The sequence below is a fragment of the Scyliorhinus torazame genome, chromosome 8, assembly GCF_047496885.1.
Source record: "Scyliorhinus torazame isolate Kashiwa2021f chromosome 8, sScyTor2.1, whole genome shotgun sequence".
NCBI lineage: Eukaryota > Metazoa > Chordata > Chondrichthyes > Carcharhiniformes > Scyliorhinidae > Scyliorhinus > Scyliorhinus torazame.
Genome location: NC_092714.1, coordinates 18,182,553 through 18,203,284, shown reverse-complemented (window position 1 = coordinate 18,203,284; position 20,732 = coordinate 18,182,553). Strand labels below are relative to the sequence as shown.

Sequence of the window (20,732 nt, the reverse complement as noted above, 5' to 3'; positions counted from 1 at the left end):
CATTCGTCGGCCCACTGGCCTAATTGATCAAGATCCCGTTGCAATCCTAGATAACCTTCTTCACTATCCACTATGCCACCAATCTTGGTGTCATCTGCAAACTTACTAACCATGCCTCCTAAATTCTCATCCAAATCATTAATATAAATCACAAATAACAGTGGACCCAGCACCGATCCCTGAGGCACACCACTGGTCACAGGCCTCCAGTTTGAAAAACAACCCTCTACCACCACCCTCTGCCTTCTGTCGTCCAGCCAATGAAGAGGTGGTTCCAGAAACATATATGTAGACAAAGTCAATGATGCAAGACAATACTTTGAATGCGAGTCTTTGCAGGTAATTAAGTCTTTACAGGTCCAGATGGAGCAACTGGAGAAAGGGATAATCACAGGTTAAAGAGGTGTGAATTGTCTCAAGCCAGGACAGTTGGTAGGATTTTGCAAGCCCAAGCCAGATGGGGGGGCGAATGTAATGCAACATGAATCCAAGGTCCCAGTTGAGGCCTTACTCATGTGTGCGGAACTTGGCGATAGATTTCTGCTCGGCGATTCTGCGTTGCCGCGCATCCTGAGGCCGTCTTGAAGAATACTTACCCGAAGATCAGAGGCTGAATGTCCTTGACTGCTGAAGTGTTCCCCGACTGGAAGAGAACATTCCTGCCTTGCGATTGTCACGTCAACACATCATCGATGACGATGACCATCTTGCCAAGGTCATCCCCACACCCCCACTACTTGCCTTCAAACAACCACGCACCCTCAAACAGACCATTGTTTGCAGCAAACTACTCAGCCTTCAGAACAGCGACCACGACACCATACAACCCTGCCATGGCAATCTCTGCAAGACGTGCCAGATCATCGACATGGGTACCACCAGTGCACATGAGAACACCACCCACCAGGTACGCAGTACATACTCGTGTAACTCGGCCAACGTTGTCGACCTCATACGCTGCAGGTAAGGATGTCCCGAAGTGTGGCACATTGGCTAAACCATGCAGAAGCTGCGACAAAGGATAACTGGACATCGCGCAATAATCGCCAGGCAGGAAAGTTCCCTTCCAGTCGGGGAACACTTCAGCAGTCAAGGGCATTCAGCCTCTGATCTCCGGGTAAGCGTTCTCCAAGGCAGCCTTCAGGACGCGGGACAACGCAGAATCGTCGAGCAGAAACTTATAGCCAAGTTGCACACACATGAGCACAGCCTCAACCTGGACCTGGGATTCATGTCGCATTACATTCGCCTCCCACCATCTGGCCTGGGCTTGCGAAATCCTACCAACTGTCCTGGCTTGAGACAATTCACACCTCTTTAACCTGTGAATATCCCTCTCTCCAATTGCTCCATCTGGACCTGTAAAGACGTAATTACCTGCAAAGACTCGCATTCAAAGTATCGTCTTGCATCATTGACTTTGTGTATATGTTTCTCGAACCTACCTCTTCATTCACCTGAGGAAGGAGCTGTGTTCCGAAAACTAGTGATTTGAAACAAACTTGTTGGACTTTAACCTGGTGTTATAAGACTTTTTACTTTTGAAAATTGGCATTGATTCTGCAAGTACATTCCAGATCATAACAACTTGGCATAGAGTGAAAAAAGAATCTCCTCTATAGTTCTATTGTTAATTGCTTCATGTCTGTACCATTCCATCACCAATCACCCTGCCAGTGGAAACAGTTTCTCTCAATGTACTCCATCAAAATCCCTCAAAGTCTTGCCCACCTCATTGGAGCCTTATATCTTTCAAAAAACTTCCACTAATATGATTTATTCTGTATCGGCTCCATCACAAAGGAACAAGAAGAGACACATTTCTTGCAGAAATGAGGCCATGACATCCTTATGACATATTTCGAGGTGACTAATTTCATTGCATTATTTGTCAAATGTTTTAAAAATTGTTTGCTGTATAGTTTGAGGTGAAGTATGATATTCCTGTATAAACATTCAGGTTTTAATCTTCGTCGGCATGTTTCCCTGTCAGCCCTCCTGTATTACTAAACTGAAATAAAGGCATTTCAAACAGGCCATGGATGGTAAACACAACCCACTTGTCTCTTTTCTGCAATAGCAACAATTTGCACTTGCATGGCACCTTCACTGGAGTAAAATATCACACAGCAGCACTTCACAGGAATGTTATCAAACATATGAGAACATTAACAGGAACCTGGGGCGTCATTCTCCGACCCCCCGCCGGGTTGGAGAATCGCCGGGGGCTGCCGTGAATCCCGCCCCCGCCGGTTGCCGAAGTCTCCGGTACCGGATATTCGGCGGGGGCGGGAATCGGGCCGCGCCGGTTGGCGGGCCCCCCGCTGGATTCTCCGGCCAGGATGGGCCGAAGTCCCGCCGATAAATTGCCTGTCCCGCCGGCGTGGATTAAACCACCTTTTGAACGGCGGGACAAGGCGGCGTGGGCGGGTTCCGGGGTCCTGGGGGGGGCGCGGGGCGATCTGGCCCCGGGGGGTGCCCCCACGGTGGCCTGGCCCGCGATCGGGGCCCACCGATCCGCGGGCGGGCCTGTGCCGTGGGGGCACTCTTTCCCTTCCGCCTCCGCCACAGTCTCCACCATGGCGGAGGCGAAAGAGACTCCCTCCACTGCTCATGCGCGGGAAACTGTCAGCGGCTGCTGATGCTCCCGCGCATGCACCGCCCCGATATGTCATTTCCGCGCCAGCTGGCGGGGCAACAAAGGCCGTTTCCGTCAGCTGGCGGGGCGGAAATCCCTCCGGCATCGGCCTAGCCCCTCAATGTTGGGGCTCGGCCCCCAAAGATGCGGAACATTCCGCACCTTTGGGCCGGCGCGATGCCCGTCTGATTTGCGCCGTTTTGGGCGCCAGTCGGCGGACATCGCGCCGTTTGGGGAGAATTTCGCCCCTGATGTCCCAATTTGTAGTCTCTAAATATTACACAAGGGCCACTATGGTGCTCCATTAGAGTTGGCTTCAGTGTAACCTACAATCAACAGTCAAAAATCATCATTTCCAACCCTCGTGTTGAGGATCATCCTTCCTTGCAGACGGTGGGTGAAAGTGTGGTAGCAGCTTTGGCGGTGGATTTAAAGATGGCTTATAAACCCTATTGTACCCTTACACATTCTCCCACATGTGGTGTTCTTTGTTATTCGTGTCATCAGGATGCATGTTGTAGTGTTCACAAAGGCCACAGAAGCGAAGTTCATTCACAAAGCTAACTTTTAATGGTGCTTCGAAAATGTGTTCCTTCTTCCTCAACCATGATTTCCTATCTACAGTTGTTGACAGGGCCCTCAACAGTGTGCGGTCCATCTCCCGCGCCACTACCCTCACCCCCTCCCCTCCCTCCCAGAACAAGGATAGAGTCCCCCTCGTTCTCACATTTCATCCCACCAGCCTTTGTATGCAAAGCATAATCTTCCGTCATTTTCGCCAACTCCAGCGTGATGCCACCACCAAACACATCTTCCCTTCACTCCCTCTGTCAGCATTCCGCAGAGACCGTTCCCTCTGAGACAATCTAGTCCACTCCTCGAACATACCCAGTACCTCTCCCATCACCCATGGCACCTTCCCATGCAATCGCAGAAGGTGTAACACCTGTCCCTTTACCTCTTCCATGCTTAACATCCCAGGCCCCAAAATACTCATTCCAGGTTAAGCAGTGTTTTACTTGTATCTCTTCCAATTTGGTCCACTGCATTCGCTGCTCCCAATGTGGTATCCTCTATATCGGAGAGACCAAACGCAGACTGGGTGATCGCTTTGCTGAGCACCTTCGGTCTGTGCGCATTCAGGACCCTGACCTTCCCGTTGCTTGCCATTTTAACACAAGACCCTGCTCCCATGCCCACATGCCTGTCCTTGGTCTGCTGCAATGTTCCAGTGAAGCTCAACGCAAACTGGAGGAACAACATCTCATCTTCCGGTTAGGCACGCTATAGCCTTCCGGTCTTAACATCGAATTCAACAACTTCAGATGATTAGCTCCACCCCACCTCAACCCATTTGTTTTCATCTCATTTCATTTTCCCTCTCTATTACCATTTCTTTCTTTCTTGTCTTTCTTGATATATATTTAACCCTCCCGATCTTATCCACCTTTCCTTCCCCTTTCACCTCTTTGCTTCTCCCTTCCTCTCCCCCCACATATGCAGTTCACCCTCTGATGTTAGTTTCTCTGCTGTTTGGCCTTTCACATCTTTTGTTCTCTCTGGGGACTGCCATTAGCACTCTTTCCCTTGGTTTCTGTGGCCATTAGCACCCGGTTTCCATGGGTTTCTGTGGCTATGACTCATGTTTCATTCTCACTCCACAGCATAAATATTTCCTACTTTCTCTGTCTGTTGCTTTGGCGAAGAGTCATTGGGCTCGAAGCGTTAGCTCTTTTCTCTCCCTACAGATGCTGCCAGACCTGCTGAGATTTTCCAGCATTTTCTCTTTCATTTCAGGTTCCAGCATCCGCAATAATTTGCTTTTAACTTTTATTTGCACTACTTATTAAAGCTCAAGCACTTTCTCCAAAAGTAAACAATAATCTAGTAATCTACAATCTGCACATAACTAACACTAGTCTCTATCTACAACTGTACTCTGATCCCTCTCACTACTCATATGCTCTCCTCTCCAGCCTTCTCCCAGTAGCCTGTGAGTCAGTGCTCTATATAGTTCTGCATCTAGCTCCATCTAGTGGTTAATTATGATACCACATTAACCCTTTGTATTCTGAACATTTCACATAATGTCACACAACAGGGAGAATATTGGTTATGGGCTGGCAGTGTTAGTGATGGATTGCTCTCTCTCACTGTTCTTTCTCAATTGCTGCTCAAGACCTTGACACCATTTTTGCTGATGGGTCACCATGTTGATTGCGAATGGGAATCTGCTTCACATATTTTAATGTTAATAAAACAGACATTCATGGAGGCCTTGAGATTATCTTTGACACATTAACTTTGGCATCCCTGTGAGTGAGCTCCATGATGTAACTGTGAGGAGTGCTCTTGTTTGGGCATGTTTGTCCTGAGGCAGGCATTATGACCACATGATGGTTGATCTCAGCTGATGTGAGATCATCATGTTCTCGCACTTTGGTATGTCTGTGTCTTTATTTCTTCCACTTGATTCACATGATCCTTCTAGACAGCGTTGATGATGTTGCTCTCGGGCCCTGAGATAGTTCCTATAAATTGTCCATTGTATAATAGAAGAGCACAGTTTAGGGTGTTTTACATGGTATATCAACAACTTACATTGAAAGAACACATTTAAAGTATGACTGAATCACAGAATTGTTATGACACAGAAGGAGGCAATTTGACCCATTATGTCTGAATCGGCTGTCCAAATGAGCTATGTATGCTAATTTCTATCAAAATAATAATCTAAAGCCCTCTTAAATGCCTCAATTGAATAAATTTGCCTCCACCACTCTTCCAGGCAGTGCGTTCCAGACCGGAACCACTTGTTTTTTCTCACATCACATTTGCATCTTTTGCAAATCACTTTAAATTTGTGCCCCCTCATTAATGATACTTTTACAAGCAGGAACTATTTCCCCCTAACTATTCTTTCCAGCACCCTCATGATTTTGAACAAATAGTCCCATGGGAGTGTTAACAAATAAAATTTGACACTGTGTCACATATGCAGATATTAGGACTAGTGACCAGAAGCTTGGACAAAATGTTATGAGGAGGGTTAGAATTCCAGTCGGTGTTGCTACTGGATGGGAAAATCCTAGACTGGAGCCTTGGCTCAGTGTTATGGGTCCGGGTTTACGGAGCCCCAAAGTGTTTCATGGAGTTCAACCGACCCACAACTTTTAATAGATTGTGGTGTGGGAAGCACACAGCGTACTCTCCAGGTGTGATACAGCAGAAATGGACAAGTGGTTTTTAAAACAAAACAATGTTTATTCTATGAACTCAAGTTAACCTTTTAAAAACAAACATTGAATATATTAACCCCCATTACTTCAAAGATAACCCCAAAAGACTACAACATTAAATAATCCTTAAAACCGTTCCTTTAAGCATCCAAAAGACTTCAAACCTTCAAAAATAGGAGCACATTAGGTTACATTCAATATATTTATAGTCTTTGGATTGCAGAAATCAACAGACCAGCTCTGTGTTTCTTCCTGCAGCTCTCAGCAAAACACACAGACACTCACAGCGACCTTCTCAAACTGAAACTCAAAAAGCAGAAGTGAGCTCAGCTCCCCCCACCCTCTGACATCACTTCAGTAATATGATCAGCTCCATTTCTTAAAGGTACATTGCTTAAACATCCATTTCTTAAAGGTACTCTCACATGACATCAGAAAGCTGTCATGTTTTACTTTTTTAGAAACTTTTCTTAAACATGAAAAGTTTGACTGTAATATTGTACTCCTTCACTCCTCCCTTATCTTCACAAATCTACACAGATTTCCAGGATAACAACCACTGTTAAGCCAGGTGGCAGATGCCACTCAATCGATCTTCTCTAGGTTTTTTTTCAATTCCCCCCCCCAGATAATTGTCTAATGAGTGTTTTCAAACGCCACTCTCAAAGAGACATGCTTTAAAATCTTGTTTTAACCAATGCTTTCCTCAATTGTTTTCATCAAGGATCCACCTCCAGGTTTTCCAATTATCCATTCAAATAAGGCTTCCTTTCTACTGTTGGAGTCCATGTTTTCCAACTCTCCTTTCAGGATTCTTTGTCTTGAATGCTTTTAAACATTTACAGAAACTCTCAGAGATCCAGTCACTAATTGCTTCAACTATTGCTTCACAGGCTGGAGTAAGATATCCCAAAACTTATGGTCACTTCAGATATCTTTCTGACTTCTTACTAGCCAAATCCTTCTCAGCTCTATCTGTGACTTCAATGAACAGTGCCCCATTCTAGTTCCAGTTCCCTATGTTCCTTTAACTTCAGGCTTTCTGGAAACCACTCTTCATTTCTCCAATTTCCTCAACTAGCTGTTCTTTGCGTTTCTTTCACTTGATTTCATTGTGCCATACTCCATTGTGTGACTTTCCTTTGGGAAAGGTGTGAGCGATGTTTCCTCTCTCCTCGCGAAGGTCTTTCCAGCTAAAACAAAACTCAAGAGGTATTTTTCCTAAAAGTGCTCCTGGTTGCTGAGCAACAGTTCAGTCCTCCTCCAAGTGTGTTTATATATTCTAAACGCTCTCAGCACAATAAAACACAGCTTGAACTGAAACCTAAACCCCCATACATGCAAACACCGTTGTTCAACATGAGTGTAATTTAGAGTATGACCCTTTTCTACACAAAAACACTCAATTAATCCCATTTTAATATATACCTTCTTTCTAATATTTAACAATACTGATATAGATCATCTAAAACTACCTCTGTTTTCCTGATAGGAGTGTCTGAAAATAGGAGAGAGGGGTGGAGAGGCAGAAAGGATTAAGACGGGAATTCCGGAGATGAAGATTAGGGCAGCCATAGGTAAATGGGATGGCAATATAGACAATGGGCCAGATTTGGAGGAAAGCGGGTTATGCAGGGGCTTGGAGACTGGAAGAGGTTACACTGGAAAGAAAGGATGCTGACGATACGACAAGTTTGCTGACGATACGACCATAGTGGGCCGGATCTCGAATAACGATGAGTCCGAATACAGGAGGGAGATAGAGAACCTAGTGGAGTGGTGCAGCGACAACAATCTCTCCCTCAATGCCAGCAAAACTAAAGAGCTGGTAATTGACTTCAGGAAGCAAAGTACTGTACACACCCCTGTCAGCATCAACGGGGCCGAGGTGGAGATGGTTAGCAGTTTCAAATTCCTAGGGGTGCACATCTCCAAACATCTGTCCTGGTCCACCCACGTCGACCCTACCACCAAGAAAGCACAACAGCGCCTATACTTCCTCAGGAAACTAAGGAAATTCGGCATGTCCACATTGGCTCTTACCAACTTTTACAGATGCACCATAGAAAGCATCCTATCGGGCTGCATCACAGCTTGGTATGGCAACTGCTCAGCCCAGGACCGCAAGAAACTTCAAAGTGTCGTGAACACCGCCCAGTCCATCACACGAACCTGCCTCCCATCCATTGACTCCATCTACACCTCCCACTGCCTGGGGAAAGTGGGCAGTATAATCAAAGATCCCTCCCATCCGGCTTACTCACTCTTCCAACTTCTTCAATCGGGCAGGAGATACAGAAGTCTGAAAACACGCACGAACAGACTCAAAAACAGCTTCTTCCCCACTGTCACCAGACTCCCAAATGACCCTCTTATGGACTGATTTCATTAACACTACACCCTGTATGCTTCATCCAATGCCAGTGCTTTTGTAGTTACATTTTATATGTTGTGTTGCCCTATTATGTATTTTCTTTTATTCCCTTTTCTTCTCATGTACTTAATGATCTGTTGAGCTGCTCGCAGAAAAATACGTTTCACTGTACCTCGGTACACGTGACAATAAACAAATCCAATCCAATCCAGGATGAGTCCACAGAGGGATTGAATTGCAAAGATGAGAATTTTACAACCGAAAACTATTTTTAAAAATTGAAGCAACTGCCAAGGTTAATTAAGTCCAATCGGCTTATGTCTCTTCCACAAATCAACCCCACTTTTTCACCATTTCCTTGATCCTTTCCCTCCTCATGTGGACATAAATTCCCCTATTTAATAGATTTATCTGGCAACTTATTGAAGAATGTTATTGTGATTTGAGCAAAAATGTTATTTCTGATTCTGTTTTTGCATTCACATCTCTTAGTTTTGTTTCCTGGTATCTCAACCTTTCACTGTGGTGAATCATATTTAGATGTGTTTTGACAGTTCCCTCCATAATCTTGTAAACATCAATTAATTTATCTCAATGTCACCTCATATCCAAGGGAAGCTAGTATGAAATTATGCAACAATTCTTTCACAGCTTGAATGATGTAACGCATGGTGCATGCAACACTGTGTTTGTTTGGGTTGATAGCCCTCACTCTGCACTATTAGTTACAGTCTAATTAGCATTCATATCACGGATCTATACGGGACAGAGGGAGGCCATTCAGACCACCATGGCTCTGCCAGCTCTTTGAAGCAGCTATCCAACTACCCCCAAATTCCTTGTGAGTCTTCCCGTGTCGCCCTCCAAGTTTTAAAAAAAAAATACCGATCCAATTTCCCTTTGAAAATTACGGTTGAAACTTTTCTCCAGCAAATTCCAAATTGTAACAATCTGCTGGGTAAAAATATCTCCTCATCTACTCCTCCCTCCCATCCCCTCCCACACCCAAGGCTTTTATACACGCAATATTAAATTTGCAGCCTTTGTTTGCCAACTGGCCTTGTTGATAGAAAGTTTCTCCCTAAATGTCCTATCAAAACCACTCTTCATTTTGAACACACCTGCTGAATCCTCCCTTAACCTTCATAACCTTCTCTGCTCTAAGGCTACCAATCCTAGCCATGGCGATTGCATAGTAATGTATATAGTTTGATATACCACCTCCAACCAGCAGGTGGGGACAGAGATCCACTATGTGACTCCAGAGATTGGGCAGTTGGTAGTAAGTGGTACTAGAGGACAGTTGCATTAGAAGTAACTCCAGGAGAATTCCCTTATCGTTATGATTTGTATCATAGTTCCTTTAGTTATCTTTCCACATGTTCATTTTGTCAATAAACTATTTTAACTAGTAAAGAACTAGATATTCTGTGTGCATCTTTACCATCTTTAAATAGGACTTTAAACTAAAGATTGGGGGGGAAGGGAAAGTCAGGGAACCAAGAGGTGAAGTAATCAATGGGAGGCGTAGCTGCTTAGGTATACAAAAAAGCACGAAAAGACAAAACTCAGGAGAGGTTACAATAGTCCCCATCCCACAAAATATGACACAGTGTATGGAAAGGCTCAGTAAACCAAGGTCCACCACACTAAGAAAACAAAAAGTGACGGTCAATAGAGAATTAAAGGTGCTATATTTAAATGCGCGCAGTGTACGGAACAAGGTAGATGACCTTGTGGCCCAGATTGTGACTGGCAGGTATGATGTGGTAGGCATCACAGAGACATGGTTGCAGGGGGTTCAGGACTGGCATTTAAACATCCAGGGATTCACAACCTATCGGAAAGACAGGGAGGTGGGCAGAGGGGCCGGGTTGCCTTGTTAATTAGGAATGAAATTAAATCAATAGCACTAAATGACATAGGGTCAGATGATGTGGAGTCTGTATGGGTAGAGTTGAGGAACCACAAAGGCAAAAAAACCATAATGGGAGTTATGTACAGGCCTCCTAACAGTGGCCAGGACCCGGGGCACAAAATGCACCACGAAATAGAAAGTGCATGTCAGAAAGGCAAGGTCACAGTGATCATGGGGGACTTCAATATGCAGGTGGACTGGGTAAATAATGCTGCCAGTGGACCCAAGGAAAGGGAATTCATTGAATGTTTACAGGAGGGCTTTTTGGTACAGCTTGTGATGGAGCCCACGAGGGAACAGGCCATTCTGGACTTAGTGTTATGTAATGAGCCAGACTTGATTGAAGATCTTAAAGTAAGGGAGCACTTAGGAGGCAGTGATCATAATATGGTAGAATTCAATCTCCAATTTGAAAGAAAGAAGGTAGAATCAGATGTAAAGGTGTTACAGTTAAATAAAGGTAACATGAGGGAGAAACTGATTAAAATCGAGTGGGAGCAGAGCCTAGTGGGAAAGACAGTAGAACAGCAATGGCAGGAGTTTCTGGGAGTAATTGAGGACACAGTACAGATGTTCATCCCAAAGAAAAGAAAGGTTATCAGAGGGGGGATTAGGCAGCCATGGCTGACAAAGGAAGTTAGGGAATGCATCAAAGCAAAAGAGAAAGCCTATAATGTGGCAAAGAGTAGTGGGAAGTCAGAAGATTGGGAAGGCTACAAAAACAAACAGAGGATAACAAAGAGAGAAATAAGGAAAGAGAGGATCAAATATGAAGGTAGGCTAGCCAGTAACATTAGGAATGATAGTAAAAGTTTCTTTAAATACATTAAAAACAAACGGGAGGCAAAAGTTGACATTGGGCCGCTCCAAAATGACGTTGGTAATTTTGTGATGGGAGACAAGGAAATAGCTGAGGAACTAAATAAGTACTTTGCGTCAGTCTTCACAGTAGAAGACATGAGTAATATCCCAACAATTCCAGAGAGTCAGGGGGCAGAATTGAATATGGTAGCCATCACAAAGGAGAAAGTGCTAGAGAAACTAAGAGGTCTAAAAATTGATAAATCTCCGGGCCCAGATGGACTACATCCTAGAGTTCTAAAGGAGATAGCTGAAGAAATAGTGGAGGCGTTAGTTATGATCTTTCAAAAGTCACTGGAGTCAGGGAAAGTCCCAGAGGATTGGAAAATCGCTGTTGTAATCCCCCTGTTCAAGAAGGGAACAAGGAAAAAGATGGAAAATTATAGGCCAATTAGCCTAACCTCGGTTGTTGGCAAGATTCTAGAATCCATTGTTAAGGATGAGATTTCTAAATTCTTGGAATTGCAGGGTCAGATTAGGACAAGTCAGCATGGATTTAGTAAGGGGAGGTCGTGCCTGACAAACCTGTTAGAGTTCTTTGAAGAGATAACAAATAGGTTAGATCAAGGAGAGCCAATGGATGTTATCTATCTTGACTTCCAAAAGGCCTTTGATAAGGTGCCTCATGGGAGACTGCTGAGTAAAATAAGGGCCCATGGTATTCGAGGCAAGGTACTAACATGGATTGACGATTGGCTGTCAGGCAGAAGGCAGAGAGTTGGGATAAAAGGTTATTTTTCAGAATGGCAACCGGTGATGAGTGGTGTCCCGCAGGGTTCAGTGTTGGGGCCACAGGTGTTCTCTTTATATATTAACGATCTAGATGACGGGACTGGGGGCATTCTGGCTAAGTATGCCGATGATACAAAGATAGGTGGAGGGGCAGGTAGTATGGAGGAGGTGGGGAGGCTGCAGAAAGATTTAGACAGTTTAGGAGAGTGGTCCAAGAAATGGCTGATTAAATTCAACATGGGCAAGTGCGAGGTCTTGCACTTTGGAAAAAAGAATAGAGGCATGGACTATTTTCTAAACGGTGACAAAATTCATAATGCTGAAGTGCAAAGGGACTTGGGAGTCCTAGTCCAGGATTCTCTAAAGGTAAACTTGCAGGTTGAGTCCGTAATTAAGAAAGCAAATGCAATGTTGTCATTCATCTCAAGAGGCTTGGAATATAAAAGCAGGGATGTACTTCTGAAGCTTTATAAAGCATTAGTTAGGCCCCATTTAGAATACTGTGAGCAATTTTGGGCCCCACACCTCAGGAAGGACATACTGGCACTGGAGCGGGTCCAGCGGAGATTCACACAGATGATCCCAGGAATGGTAGGCCTAACATACGATGAACGTCTGAGGATCCTGGGATTATATTCATTGGAGTTTAGGAGGTTGAGGGGAGATCTAATAGAAACTTACAAGATAATGAATGGCTTAGATAGGGTGGATGTAGGGAAGTTGTTTCCATTAGCAGGGGAGACTAGGACCCGGGGGCCCAGCCTTAGAATAAAAGGGAGTCACTTTAGAACAGAGATGAGGAGAAATTTCTTCAGCCAGAGAGTGGTGGGTCTGTGGAATTCATTGCCACAGAGGGCGGTGGAGGCCAGGACGTTGAGTGTCTTTAAGACAGAAGTTGATAAATTCTTGATTTCTCGAGGAATTAAGGGCTATGGAGAGAAAGCGGGTAAATGGAGTTGAAATCAGCCATGATTGAATGGTGGAGTGGACTCGATGGGCCGAATGGCCTTACTTCCGCTCCTATGTCTTATGGTCTTATGGTTTTATGGCCACACCACAGAACATAACACCATCCTTTCCATAAAACTGAAATCTCCCATCCCTGACACCATTCCCGTAAGTCTTCTCTGCATGGTCTCCAAGCTCGTCACATCCTTAAGCAAAGCCTTTGCTTGCTATTTTGAGACAGGCACTCAAGGGTGAATGAACCATTGAAAAAGTGGGCAGAGGAATTCAGTGTAAACGTAGCTGAGCCCTGGTTACTAATACTGCTGAAAAGAGGGGCATGTTGCCAAAGCTTTTCACCTTGCACTCATCAGAATCAAAGGCAAGAATGCCAAATTTGAAATGCTCACAATAAGTTATATGACCGGAGAAAAGGGGGGGGGGCGAATTGGTTGACAGATCCACCCTGATTGGCCGAAGGGTTGTCATGAACTACAAATGTGTCACCTTCAGTGAAAAGTCTCTCTCTGTAGCGAACATGCCACGTCTACCACTCAGTCATTACTAACAAAGCACAACATACTTTCAAACCAATAAAGTGACATTTTGGACGGTGCATGGTTAAAACAATGATTCTGTGCTTACGGCAAAGTGCATGGGCAAGGTTTCTCTGGCTAGAACGCGTCAAAAATGATTATTAAAGCTTGTAAACAGTGCCAAAATGAAATAAATGATGCACGTTGATTGCTGTTCTCTGTTCTCGAGAACCGAATCGTTGGGCATTTTATTTCACGGTACACGGCGCAAGTCCCTTTAAGAAGATAGAAATAGCCTGGCTACTATATACCTCGGGCGCTTGACGTTCTCCTGTGACTGCACATTACACTGCTTTCAGGTACAGGGAGATCACATTTAGTGCACAGAGCGTCTCGCCTGAGCATGCGCCATCCCTCCCAACAGGCAGCATGGACCGCCAGGAGGGCACCTCCGAAACCCTGTCCTCCCAGATCCACCTTCGCTATTCCTAATGAGTTGTCCTGCTCGCCTAGAGTGGAACGCCGGGCAAGCATCGGGACTCAGCCCGCCCCGTGGTGAGCAGGCAAATTTCGTTATCTTTCTGTCCCCAAGTCCAGTAACTAGCCACTCGGCTTCTTGCAGCTGGCCACTTTTCCATTGATCAGCAGCCGGTGAGAAAATATCACCTTTAGCCAAATGGGACGCGCCAGGGGGAAGCAGCAATTGGAACAAACATATCACATTTATATTAAAGGGAGATGCAAGCGTTTAATGCCTGGTGATTTATTTTAAGATGTACAAGTCATTTTGGAAGTTATTTTAATCTGCCAATCATCGATGTATTATTCTATGCACCTATTTATCTATCTATCTCTCTAAACACCAATCTCTTCATATATCTATCTCTTTCTATCTATCTAAATGTGTTTATCTATTTATCTATCCATCTACCTATCCCTATTTATCTATAGCTATCTCTATCCATTTATACCTCTCTGGGGATTTTCACAGTAACTTCATTGCAGTATTAATGTAGGCCTACTTCTGACAATAATAAGGATTATTATTTTAAAGACTATCTATCTATCTATCATATGCATTTCTCTATTTATCTATCCCTGTTTATCTCCATCCAAATATCCCTATTTATCTATCTATCCATATTTTCTCTCTCGATCTATCTACCCCTAGTTCTCTCTCTCTCTCGGTGTATCTCTCTCTATATATATATCTATCTATCTCCCTATCTATCTATCTATCTATCTATATATCTATGTATGTATCTCTTTATCTATCTAACCCTATTTATTCGCTATCTGTTTATTCATCATGATTTATCTCTTTATCTATTCATATTTATTTATCTATCCATCTATCTCCCCTATGTCTTTCTTTTTCTGTATATCTATCTATCTGTCTATCTATCCTTATAGCTATCTATCTATCTATATCTTTCTATATATATATATCAATCCTTATAGCTATCTACCTATCTATCCTTATAGATAGCTATCTATCTATCCTTATCGCTATTTATCTATATCTATCTATCTATCTATCTATCAATCCTTATAGCTATCTATCTATCCTTATAGATAGCTATCTATCTATCCTTATCGCTATTTATCTATCTATCTATCTATCAATCCTTATAGCTATCTATCTATCCTTACAGATAGCTATCTATCTATCCTTATAGCTATCTATCTATCCCTATTTCTATCTATCCCTATTTATCTCTATCTATTCATCTCGAATTATTTCTCTATCTATCTCTGTCTGTCTATCCATATGTATTTATTTTTCTATTTATCTATCCATCTATCTATCCCTATCTATATTATCCATCTATCTATCTCTATCTATCCCTATCTATCTATCCATCTATCTGCAACCTCATTTACACCTATCTGTCTATCCCTATTTAGATCTATCTATCTATGTCTGTCTCTGGCTGCCTGTCTGTCTATCTGTCTGTCTGTCTATCTGTCTGCCTGTCTGTCTATCTATCTATCTATCTGTCTGCATGTCTGTCTATCTATCTACCTGTCTACCTGTCTGTCTATCTATCTGTCTGCCTGTCTGTCTATCTATCCCTATTTCTGTCTGTCCCTATTTATCTCTATCTATCTATTCATCTCGATTTATTTCGCTATCTATCTCTGTCTGTCTATCCATATGTATTTATTTTTCTATTCATCTATCCATCTATCTATCCCTATCTATATTGATCCATCTATCTATCTCTATCTATCCCTATTTATCTATCTATCTATCTCTATCTTCTATCTCCACCTATCCCTTTCTATCTATCCATCTATCTGTATCCTTATTTACAACTATCTGTCTATCCCTATTTAGATATATCTATCTGGCTATCTATCTATCTAACTATCTATCTATCTCATCCCAATGTATTTCTCTATCTGCACCTCTCAGTCTCTCTCTCTCTCTAAATACAGATATTTCTGAGATAGTGGAGTGTTGGTTGACTGATTGCCGGAGTGTGAAAGGCGATGCGCCGCCCCGGCGCGGAGGAATATTCTGGCAGAGGTTGGCATGCGATATAGTTCAGTGTGGCACTGTTTTTAGCGCCAGTTTCAGGAACCGCTCTGGCAAAGGAGCGAACATCTGACTGAGAGTCTCCGGGAACTGTCTGCACGCCGCCACCACAAGCTCCGGGGAAAATGACCTTCGCCTCACTCTACCTAATCGGATTTCTTATCTGCAGCGGGGAAGGTAGGAGGTGAAAATAATGTTAAAGAAGAATATATTTGAAAAGGGGAGAGATAGAAGCACTGACTGCATTGCAGTGAGAGAATGGGACTGAGCGTCGGAACAGCTTGCAGAGAGAATGGAACATGTGGAGTTATTAAGTCTTTTGCTATTTAAAGCCACGTTAATAAGCTGTTGGTCAGTGTATGTGGTTGTATTGTGACAGATGCCGGCTAGTTGACGGGCTGTAGTGTTTGAAGATATGGATAGTGCGGAAAATGAACCATTGGTCGCAAGCTTCCTTAACTTTCCTCCGTGTGTTTATTTATTTTTAATGCCTGTTGTGAGCCAAAGCCCCTTTACCTACATTGAAATGGCTCGCTGGTGATTCCAATTAGAAATTCTCAAGAGTTTACACATGGCGTGCGATTTTTAGACCTTTTTTTTTCTTGGAGAGTATTAGAACTAAGGTGACAGGACCCACCAAACACACACAGACACAGACTCTGTCACACACACTCCCTCTCTCACACACAGTCCCTCTCTCTCTCACAGACACACACTCCCTCTCTCACACACAGACACACACTCCCTCTCTCACAGTCTCTTTCTCTCTCTGGCACACACTCCCTCTCTCACACAGTCACTTTCTCTCTCCCTCTCTCACAGACACACACTCCCTCTCTCACAGTCTCTCAGACACACACTCTCCTCACAGTCTCTCTCTCTCACAGACACACACTCCCTCTCTCACACTCTCAGACACTCCCTCTCTCACAGTCTCTCCCTCTCTCTCACAGACACACACTCCCTCTCTCACAGTCTCCCTCTCTCATAGACACACACTCCATCTCTCACACAGTTCCTCTCTCTCTCTCATAGACACACACTCCCTCTCTCACACAGTCTCTCTTTCTCTCTCCCCCCTCTCTCACACATACACACACACAGTCTCTCTCACACACAGTCTTTCACATATTCACACACACAGTTGGGTGACTGCTTTTTGTATTTGCAGATCCCACAGTTCCAGGCTAGATTCTGTAATGAATGTACAGTTTGCTGATAACGGCTTGGGACATGGTGAATGTGATTGTTTATTTTTTAAGCATTGCCCCGGACTGAGCCAAGAAAGTGTTACAGTGCATTGGGCGAATCAGTGTTAACTGTCAGCGGCCATGGTTTGGTTTAGAATTGGCCACTTTGAGCCTGGAAGTTTAGACTGGGTGTGCGTTTGCAATATCATTCAGACAGAGAGTCGGGCTGAAATGTGGAAGAAAGTGGATTGCGAGAGTGGGTTTATCGTATTGAGCAAAGGATGGAGCCCTCCTACATGCGGCAGGTGGCGATGCAGAGCTGCTAATACCCCATCCGATTCCAGTCATCTCGCACCTTGTTCCACTCACACACACACAATCCGTGGGTGCGTGTCTTCTCTTTCTAGTGGTCTTGCACTATGCCAGGGGAGAGCTCATCCTTACCTGGCCGTAACCAGGCAGCAGTGTTGGAAGGAAGAGGCTAACTTGCTGGGAGGTCACCTGCCCAGCTCACTGCTCCGGCTCCATCAATCTGTTGATTACCACCCATGAGATTTCATTACTGGGACTATCTCTGTTAGCATTTTGCTTGTAATTCAACCGCCTTTTCCCTGGCACTCTCCGCCAACCCTTCTTAACAGACCACTGATCTTAATGCTCTGCCCTGTATTCATAACTTCAATATTAAGTGCAGTTCTGTCAAAGGAGAACTTGTCCGGCTGACGGCTTTTCTGAGGGGATTGAAGGAGATGGCATATTCGTTGGAAGAGCCGGGGATGGGGGGAAAGGCTGTCCATTTGGATGGGGGCAACGATTGTAGGGTCAGTAGAACGTTCAAGTCAAACGGCTTCAGTAGGTGAGCAGTGACTATTGGAGTGACAGTGCACACTGAGGGAACTCTGCAGTGACACTGAGGCAGTTTGGTAATAGCAACAGTCAACTTGCCCAGGTCAACGCGGAATGTGACCCTTTAGCAAGATCAGTGGACGGAAGGGAGCTGGGAGCTGTAGGGTGTGGGGTAAGGTGTATTGCTTGTGGTCGTTTACAACCCTCCAGACCCCACCCACCCTCCCAGTGAGTGTTCAGCTCCAAAATCCTCCGAACAACTCGCCTGAAGTTGAAATTTTAGCGCTTGCCCACCTCACCTCCTCTCTGTCGCATTGGCAAGTCAATGAAGCGACATCCAGGGAGTTTGGGAACTAGTCAACATGTTATCTATCTCCAGATCTGTCACAGGCACATCGATACACTCTGAAGATCTAAATGGACGTTGCGTGCTTCCAGTGTTTGTTAATTGTTATCCAAATTAGAAACGAAAATGGTGTGTGTGTGTGTGTGGGGGGGGGGGGGGGGGGGTAGGTGAGCAGGTCTGGAGGTGTTTAAACTCCGAAATCACTGTGTTCAATGTTATGGACTAGTGACAGGGACAAAACTGCACGAGGAGATGTTCGGTGGCCTTTTAAATGTGACATAGTGTGAGCTTTTATCTCTGGTTCAATCAATGTAAAGTTACAAATATCATTAGGGACAAGACAGACCAGCCCGCCCCCCCCCCCCTCTCCCCCTACCTACGGAGAAGGCTCGCTTCCCACTTACAGATGATGTGAATGTTGACTGTCCATTTACCAGTGCCTTAACTCTATTAAATGGTGACAGCGGTACTCCCTTGGTGACAGCACACAGGTCCCCTACATTCGCAGCTCAAGAGAACGATTTTCAGTTTGAAGAAATGGCCAGGCATTAAGCTAATTTGCCATTTCTTACCCCGCCCTTTCCCATTCGAGTGCACAATATTTAACGGATTATTCAATGGCGTTGTGGTGCTCAGTCACGGTTCCACTCCATGCCTGCAGCCCGCTTTGCTCCTTCACCGGGATACCACTCCCTGAAGACTGAATGGTTTTGCATGGAATGGATTGCAACTCACAAGGGTTCCTTGAGCCGCGTTTGCTTCAACGTGGATTTGAGCTGGATAGATTGGGGGTTGGCAATGGTGATCAAGAAGACAGGATTTGCTTGGACTGGGAAAAAAAACCCAGGGGGTGAAGCTGTGGTTGGGATGAAGACAGATGATGAGTTACTGTTGGGACCCAGGGAGATTTGAGGAGGGGCTGAAGACACAGAGATTGTGGTGACCTGGGCGGGGGGGGGGGGTATTTTTGAGTTGTCTTTCGCCCCCTCAGAAGAGTTTAACCTCCTCCATTGCGGGAGAGTTAAAATCCAACAAGTTCTATTAAAACAACTGCAGGGGGGAAAAATAACCATAAACATTTCATTCACACACGCAGATGTTTAAATTGATAAAAGAAGGGAAGCACGGTGGCACAGTGGTTAGCATTGCTGCCTACGGCGCTGAGGACCCGGGTTCGGATTCTGGGTCACTGTCCGTGTGGAGTTTGCACATTCTCCCCGTGTCTGCGTGCGTTTCACCCCCACAACCCAAAGATGTGCAGGGTAGGTGGATTGGCAACGCTAAATTGCCCCTTAATTGGAAAAAATAATTGGGTACTCTAAAAATAATTTTTTTTTAAATTGATAAAAGATCATCAGGCTGTTGTTTCTCATTGTGACATATAATTGAAGTAAACAGTGCATTCGGAGGTGACCTACACACTGCTGTGAAGGTAAGGCACATGGAGTGCTTTGATGAATAAACATGTCTTCAATTGGGAGTGTTTTTTTTTCCTCGCTCAGATTTCGACATGGCTGCTGCCCTTATTACTGAAACACAAGCAAGTGATCCCACCCCTTCATACATCAGTGTTGCCCTATGTCAGGGAGTGGAGTGAGAAAGAAGTGGGAACCCTAAACGGGAAAGGCAATGCTCGAATTGACTTTCGCTGTTAAAATGAAAGTTGATTTTTTTGCCTCATTGATTTTGGTCAAACATGTTCTTTTAGCACTGCAAATTACAGGTAGCTGGTGAACATCTGTATCCTGAAGGTCAGTCTTGCAAAGGAGCATTTGCTGGTTGTCAAACGCCCTTTGAATTAAACTGTCTTGTTTTATTGTGCACAAGAGGTGAATAAAAATGTGGAGAAAATGTTGGTCGAATTAGGAGCTGCCTCCGAGTATGTATCTCTGCATACGCCCCTACACCTCTGGTTCCTTGTCCATTTCCTGCTGACAGTGTCCCACTATTACAATACTCACCTGATGAAGGAGCTACGTTCTGAAAGCTAGTGGTTCCAAATAAACCTGTTGGACTTTAACCTGGTGTTGTAGACTTCTTACTATGCCCACTATTGAAAGACCAATGGTTAATCTATCTGTTGCTTACTGGCACTATTTCTCAGATTAATTAAATCCTGTCAGGTCACTTCAAAGGCCTCCAGAAGCCAACCTCTTTGCACACCTTGTCTCGTCCATTTTCCTACTTTGGGATCCACCATTGACATCACTCAAGTAGGTGTCAATCTTACTCGAGCTCAATTAATGACTAATACTGACCGGTATTTCAATGCACAACAGTTTTTTCATCTATATTTGTCTAAATGTGAGTGCGGCACTTTGAATATTTCCTGATTAATTAGAAATATAGACAGCCTGAATCAATGCTCTTAGTTATTAGCAATATGACACAAAAGAGTTGATGAGGATAACTCCAGAATGATGTGTGAATCCCTGAGATTGTTCATGGCTGGAGATGTTTTATTACTTTTTATCAATCAAACCTCCCCATTCCTGATGCTGAAAATGATCATTGTTGGTCATCTATGTCACATTCCAAGAGCAATAATATATTATGATTTGGTAA

The 20,732-nt window shown here is 44.2% G+C and overlaps 1 long non-coding RNA gene across 1 annotated transcript in view; it reads left to right on the top strand.

Annotated features, from left to right (window-relative positions):
- The first annotated feature begins 15,778 nt into the window (after positions 1-15,778).
- The window catches only part of LOC140427665 (uncharacterized), a 106,222-nt gene continuing 101,268 nt past the window's right edge, over positions 15,779-20,732 (top strand). Inside the window, exon 1 of the long non-coding RNA XR_011948584.1 lies at positions 15,779-15,962. This is a non-coding gene — a long non-coding RNA (uncharacterized lncRNA). The remainder of the gene's footprint in view (positions 15,963-20,732) is intronic.